This window comes from Carassius auratus, chromosome 46 (genome assembly GCF_003368295.1).
Source record: "Carassius auratus strain Wakin chromosome 46, ASM336829v1, whole genome shotgun sequence".
Lineage (NCBI taxonomy): Eukaryota > Metazoa > Chordata > Actinopteri > Cypriniformes > Cyprinidae > Carassius > Carassius auratus.
The window spans coordinates 7,509,206-7,517,343 of record NC_039288.1 but is presented as its reverse complement, the minus strand read 5'-3'; the positions used below and the strand labels follow the sequence as shown (position 1 = coordinate 7,517,343).

Sequence of the window (8,138 nt, the reverse complement as noted above, 5' to 3'; positions counted from 1 at the left end):
GGAGAGCGCAGGTCAAAGTCTGATTCAAACTTTGATCAGGCTTAACCTGCTTTGTAATAATTACTATTCCTGTGATGGGCTAAAGGAGGTTGGAGATTAAACGAATCCATGGACCTATGACCACCCTGCCTGAAAGCTTCGTTTGAACTTAGCGAAGAGATACAGCCCAATCCACCAGTAAGGAAAATGAGATGAAGATGGATCAAACCAGCACCTGTAGACCTGTGGACCTGTGGACAGTGGTCTTCTGACGTTAAATATCTCTCACTAACTAGAGCTAAACCATTTGTACATGCAATTTCAAAAGCGCTATTTGGAATTGAAAACACAGAGGTGTCTATTTTGTTACCATCTCAAGTATAACCATAGTCTTTACTGTTATAAATCTATGTGCAAACTGGTTTTGGGTCTTAAGATTGGGTATTTACAATTAAGTTGCTATTCGAGCTGCTCTTATTTCCGTCATTCTGTTGTTGTTTGGAAATCTTACAGCCTGCATCTACATTAAAACAAAAGTCAACAAAGTTGTTCCATAGAATGATTCATTAACGTTTTCATTTACTTCCCACAAATTAGAAATACAATGGAAAACCATACTGAATTATACAGAGGGCTGAGGCCGGCAGAACCAACTGCAGAATGCCAAAGAAACTAAACTAATAACCACTGGAAAGACAAGCTAAAATTGCATTGCATATTGGTGCCAAAATTCATGTGGTGCTAAAGTCCAGTAACACTATAAAATGGGAAAATAGTGAACTGGTAGTAGTGAGTAGTGAGGGGGTGGCATCATTCGACCACTAAAGACAGTCTATCGCTGATGTAGAGCAGTACAATTAATGCAGAAGAGAAAGTATACAATTAATAACTCATAACTCTTGAGAGAGGTCAAAAGTTTAATGGTACCATTTTACTTCAATATCAGGCTAATTATATTCAGTGAGAGAAAAATACTGAAATAACAAAGTACATGATTTTCTTGTGCCATGCCAACACACTTCACAAGCTTCAAGTGGAGGGGTTTTAAAAGCAGGGGAACACTGCCCTCCTGTGACACTCTAGAGAACGATACCATTTTCAGGGCAGCTTATCAAACTCGGCATTCGCTTTACCAGGACATGTGAAAATGCAAAGCAAAATGCATAGCTTTATGCACAAAACAAATAATTACGTTTCATTCACTTCTATTTGTTTTGAAATAAAAACAAATGTATTAGGCTGAGACATTTTGCAAAAAAAATTTTTAAAAGCAACACAAATGATGGTGAAGGATTACACACACACACACACACACACACACACAAAGAGTCTAAGAAATGTTCAAATCATTTTTGCTTCTGGGAATTTGTGTGTTCACACAATATCAGTCATTTTTGAATTTCCAGTCTGTGGGAAGCTGATGGTGGCTTTGCTCTAGTGAGTTTCTGGAACATCAGCAGTCTACAGTTTGTCTGGGTCAACCGGGGGCCCACACTGTCAGGAGCCTATTAACAAGATCTCCTCAGGGAAAAATCCATAAACACATTGTCACGGTAAAAAAAAAAAATTACCCCAAACACCTCTTCTCAAGTTATTAAAATAGCAAGAAGCAGCACCCTAGACATTATTTGAGGTGCAGAAGCACTGAAAAGGCAGCTGCCATGTGTCGACACACTCTGTAGCTACTTTTAGAGCAGACACATTGCTTGACAGATTCTTTGTTTCACCAGAGTGGATGAGTGCGCTTTCACAGTTGTGTGAGAAGAGCTAAAAATAAGCTTGAAGGTCGCAGATAAGAGAGAGCTTGCAGTGTGAGTCGATTGTCAGCGTGCTGGAAGAGTGTTAAACAAACAACAAACACAAAGGTGACCCTTGTGCAGCAAAAATATAATCTGATAAAGATTAACTGACTCTGCATTAATTGTTGTGTCCTTACTGCAAAGCACAAAAATTAGACAGCACTGCAAAATATTCAAAACAAGTTGAGCAGCACACATCAACTTAATATGAAAAGAAAAACAACTGTATTTGATGTGGAGGAAAATGTTTTTGTGGATGTGGTAGTAATGCAGTAATGCATGAACAAGGCCTGCTGGTGATGTGTTTGGCACTACATGATAACGTGATCAAGTAGAGTAAAAAAGACTGCTGGTCATTCCAATGCAACATTACTCATACAAACTTCTAATGTGATTATTTCAAGTATTGGTGCTTACAAGACAAGAGTAGGGCAGATTATGCTCAAATGTGCTGCATGCACAGCCTACATTTACTGGGATGCAGCATTGTTATTGCTTGCAGTTATAAAGCCATACATTAATGTTTTAAATACATTCGCAAATTGTACATTTCAGAGAAATCAAGTCGATCTGCTATGTGGAGAACATCTGAAAGTAATTAATAACATTTGCCTTGTAAGAGGAAGGCTTATGTACAGTACTGGTAAAATTTCCCTTTTTAAAAATGCAGATGAGAGAACATCAGGAATACACTGTGCAAAATGACCTGTCACAGCCCGTTAATACATCCTTAAAGTTAGTTAATTTGGCAAGAAGCATATGTAAAAGCTTAACTGTGTCAAAGGTTTGGGCTGGTATCTCAAAGACATTCACTGTTTAAATGCAAGGCACTGATTAAGACATTAGTTTTAGATATATTATGCATGTTTAACTTTTATAATGGCACAAAACAGCACAGCCAAGCTGATGAAGAACGTCAAAATATGCAAACTGGAAGCTTATTTCTTAAACCGTCCTGTTTTTGTTCAATTTAAACCCTGGATGAGTACTAAATTCCCTGAAAAAAATTAAATTCAATTAACAACTACACAAACCCTTTTAATGTAAAACATGCTCAAAATTCCAGATGCTTCCTATAATTCTCACTGAACCCATTCAAAGTAAGCAATTTCATCAAGATCAACTGGATAATCTGTTAGATGTATTGGCTCTTTGTTGTCAAATCGTTCTCCTTTGTAACTTTTCCAGCGTCCGGCTGGTAGATAGATATCCCTTTCTTGCTTGCCCTGTTCCAGTACTGGTGCCACCATCAAGTCGTCTCCTATCAAAAACTGTGAGTCAACTCTATAAGCCGTTTCATCACTGGTGGCGATCCACCATAATGGGCGAATTATGGGGTCCCCAGTGTCCAGTACTTCTCCTGCCAATTCTATGACCCTGGGAGCCACTAGTGTCTCATGTAGTTCTGTGAACCGCTGAGCGATAGCAACCACCTCTTCATCATACTCCCATGGAGGAATGGAGAACTGCATGGACGGCATGAAAGCAGACAGCTCCAGCCACCGAATATAGAGCTCGCGGTCTGGCAGCTTGCCATTTCCATCAGTACGGTTGGGATAGGCATTGCCTCCAATCATGTCTGGCAAGATGAACTGGTAGCCTAGGATACTGATGGTGAGGACGGTTGGAATCAGGGACTTCAGGCCAAGTTCATAGCCCCACACAGAGTCCCGGTCGATTGGACGGAAAAAACAGGAGATATTCTGAGAGCTGTAGCCAGACCGAAGTTCAGCGCGTTCATTGAAAGGAATGGCCATTTCGGTGTAGCGGCCGAGTGAAGGTGCTTGGGTCGGGGAGGTGGACTCGAGTTCTAAACTGCCACGGCAAGTAGTTGGTCTCGCCTGCATCAAACTTGAAGGAAGAAACACCATATTTGTGGCGTAAAGAGCGAAGCTGGGACATGAACCAGTTGCGAGCTTCTGAATTGGTAAAATCGAGGATTCCACCAATGCCATTCCACCACTTAACCAAGGCAGGAAGTTGACCTGTAGGCTCCATCACGAACAGCCCTTTCTGTACACATGGCCCGAAATTGGAAGAATCGTAATTCACAAAGGGATGTGTCCACAGAGATACAAGGAAGCCATCTGCCTTGAGCTTTTGAAACATGGCAGAAGCATTTGGGAACTTCTGTGTGTCAAACTCAAATTCCCCATACTGACTGGTGTAACGATCATCAAGTTCTAAGTGGCTACAGTTGAAACCATGTTTGTGTATATTCTCTGCATAAGTTAAAAGCTTTTCCTGGTTGATGTCAGTCTTATGTAAAGCCCAGGTGGACCATATTGGGTGCCAGAACATTTCTTTGGCAGGCACTTTGTTGGGTTTAGGGAAGTATCGACGAACCATGACCTTGTGGATAGAGGTCACATCTGGGCCCACGCAGACTCTGTAACTAAGCTCAGCGTAGGGAGGCCTTCCAGGTGAAGGTTTGTATGGACTGTCCTGATATCGTGCCTGAAAGTACATGGTTTTCTCTGTATCATTCCAGCCCAGGTGGAAAGGCACACTGTCATTGATCTTAATGGCAGTCGCATTGGATGAAAGCCAGTAGCGCTCAAGGATGCCGCCAAAGTCATGGCGATTGGTGTACACGTCACTGGTGACAAAAGGTTTGGGTGCCTGCTGGCCCGAAATGGCAATAGGCCAATGCTGAACAGCAGTCTCAGCACCACCATACCAGTGCGATTCGTTGTAGGACATGGCGTGCTCCACAGGTCGGTCGGACTCCAACTCTTCCCAACGCACACGGTAACACATCACCGTTTCCTTTGGCTTTACCGTCATAATGAAGAAGTTCACCTTGCCAGCAAATGAACGTGAGCAGCGAAGGATCACTCCCTCCTTTGAGCAGGAGTCTAAATCAAGCGTGCCAGATCTGAAATCAGCAAGCATACATAAGTTTCTTTTAGAATTTTATTCGTGACAAGTTATAAAACAAGAAGAACTTTCATAATTGGAAAAATGATTACTGAATTGAGTTATCAGTGAACAGTAAAAATGATTCACAACTAGTTCTGCTTCAGGACCAAGACTTTACAGTGGATAGTCTGTAGTGCTATCAGAACATTTTAGGATCAGAAGAATATTAGGACCATACTGACCTGAAGCCCATCTTCAGGACAATCCCCCCAGCCTGGTTACGGATGAGGAAGCCATCCTTATTCAGATCAAGCAATTCTGTCTTCAGTAGGTCAGCTTTACGTAGCGAGGCAATATAATAGCACCATGCAGTCACTGCTGCTATCACCAGAATCACACCAATAACTCCAGCCCCCACCAGAGGGCGACTGTTCTTGTCTATCTTCTTGATGGGCATGCCATCGGTAATGGTTCCTCCTGCGCCTCCTGGGACTACTTGATACATTCTGAGTCTTCGATTTTGAATTCACAGTTGAAAAGTTGATAAAACTGAAGGCTAAAAGTTTATACAGACTTTAGAAGACATTTAGCAGACAGAGAACAAAACCGAATAACTTGTGAATTTTGTGCAAAATGGAGTCTTGCATCCATTTTTCCTTCTCTCAGTGTAGCATTTTCCTCTTGTTCATTATGAGCCTGAGGGAAAAGGAGTGGCAAAAAGTGTCAATGTAAACGGCTGAAGTCCAAACAAGAATCTACTTGTCATGCAAATGTAGGAATCACGGTACAAATTACAGCATTAAGTATTAAAAAACAAAATACTTTAGCTTTGATATCGGCGTGAATTGGTCTGCTTGGAAGTAAAGGCACAAACAAAAGCAGTTTATTCATGCTGTCAAGATTTCTCACTGTGGCAGTGTGTGAATTGATGCACCAGAGGACACCACAAGGGCCTCCGGTTCGGCAGTATGCAACGCCACCTACAAAACTTTAAGACTGGATAACTGCCACCAGACACACTTGGTTCAAATGAAAGGCACAGTTAATGTTTTCTACTGAGGAAAGACCTAGAAGAGCTGAACTGCCAGCGCAGAGGCTCTCTCTTTGTGTTTTTTGAGGGAAATGTACAGCACACTAATAAGGTGCACCAGTGACGTGGTTTTGGGAAGCATATCATTTTGTCAATAGTTTCTTAAAAAACACTTAATAAAGAGATTTTAATCAAAACAACCAAATAAAGGTTTTGAATGGGAACTTTACATTTGAGAAGTAAAAAAAGGTTGTACTTGTAATGAGGGCTGAGAGATATATACTGTCTAAGATAATGTTGTAATTGTTGTTTTAACGATATGCGATTTGACATTATCAAGTATGTCGCAAAAACTAAACCAGAACACACTCAAAGAGTGCACAAAACACTACCTGATATATATTAGACTACTGTGCACATGTAAAAGTACAAAAAATACAAATAAAAACATCAAAACGATTCTTATAAACTTGTAACTACAGGTTAAATGCATTAATGTCCTGCATTAAACAGTCCGTGTTAATGCATCTAAATGCCATTTCAGATAGAGATTCTGTGCCACCTTTGCACTACAAACACACATTTTGTTGATAATGATTTCATTTGATAAGTAACAGACCTACAGTTTCTTAATATTTGAATTTATTGTTTAAATTTTAGAATTTAAAGGATGTTGCATACATTTAATTAGGTTAGAAAAAAATGGCCTGACGGTAAAAATGCCCATGAAAGGTTCAAATCAATTTCAACTTAAAAGTCAATTTCTGTCTCTCCTGCAAACTAACCACCACACATAATATGAAGAATATGAAAAGCTTTTGACAGCTCGTTCTGTCCACAGCAATCCTAAACCAAAGTACCAGCGCAATAATATGCTAAGCAAAATAATCATCTTATTATAGTTTGACAAAATTCTAGAAAATATAGAGATATCATTTTTAGTCATTTTCACACATCTCTAATCGTCAATGTATACTACTTGTCCCACAAAGCACTTGTCCCACAAATATAAAATATTAAATTATTAACTGTATGTCATTGATAATCAAAATAAAGTATTTTTGAAATACTAAACCAAGTTGTTTGAAGGTGTACAAATTGACTCAGTGTCATTTGCAATGCTTTATGGAAGTGGGCGGTCAATTTTATTTCTGTATTTTGACGAATTATATCTGAGTGTAACAGAGAATAACAAAAAAATGTAGTGCATGGGCCTTGTTCAATCATGTTTTTAAAAATTTTAAATATACTTGTATTAATTGTTTATAATAAGTTTTAAAATATGCGTTAAAATATAGATAGGGTTCATTTGTTTTGGTACCTACTTTAAAATCGACTAGTTCCCAGCAATGGGAAGAGATAGAAAAAAAGTGAAAGAACAAAACTACTACTAAAAATACAAATAATGCTATAAAGACATAGAATTTAATATATCTATATAAAATCTAATTGAAAATATCCAACAGAAGCATTTTTCGTTGTTTTAAATCTCATGGTAGGTCTCTTAAAAAGTGTACACATTGCTATAATATTATATTTGGCATGTGATTCTCTGAAAAGAAACTTCAGTACTTCCCTAAATGAAAGACTTTTTTGCTCAGTAGGTTGAGTTACTGTCTTATGGAGCAACTGACTGAAGAACAAACAGTGACGGACAACAAACATATGTTTAACAAAAAGATACTCTCCCAAGCAAATGAATAAATCTAATACTTAAAAGCCCACCTTAACAAGAAAACCTTTCTGAAGAGATCAAGCAATCATGTATTATCTCACAGCACTCAAGTAAACACAATTTAGCTGATTCGGAACATGTGACTACGAAAAAAAACTGGTTATTCAGTCTTTGCTACCTTATTTTATTCCTGAGAGGTTCAGGCAATGAAAACATGGACATGTTAATAGAGCTGTATCACCAGGATGTACAAGTAAACTTTTCCTAAAATAGCCAAACACTTGATACACAATTAATACTGGCTGACCTCTTTAAAAGGCTTTCATGCTTCTTATTTTAATAACTCGGGACAAATGAGACCTAACACACAGACTATCACATGGGTTAAAGTGTAACACAAGTAACGTTACCGAGATATGTATTAGTCACTAAAATAACATATAGATCTAAAACTCCTTAAATGGACATGTTATCATTGGACGACGACAAATGAAATATCTTTACAAAACAGTTTAGCCTTTTGATCACATGAGAGGAGTTATGAAATAAGACAAGACAAAGCAAATGGTCGATGTATCAGACAAAGTGGGTCTACGGTTAAACATACGCAGGGTATTACCGAGGCTGACAGAAGAAATTCGCTATTTAAATGTCTAAACATTTGCAGTTACATGAAATAACATACCAGCTCGAGGATTGTTGGTTTCGTGTCTTGTTGACATGTTCCTCCGACCAATTCAAGACGCTGTACTCCTCGGTGTCTTGTTAGGGGAGGAGTTTATGTGGCGACTCG

At 39.0% G+C, this 8,138-nt stretch overlaps 1 pseudogene; it reads right to left on the bottom strand.

Moving 5' to 3' along the window:
- Window positions 1–876: 876 nt before the first annotated feature.
- LOC113064027 (myogenesis-regulating glycosidase-like) lies at window positions 877–8,138 on the bottom strand (annotated as a pseudogene).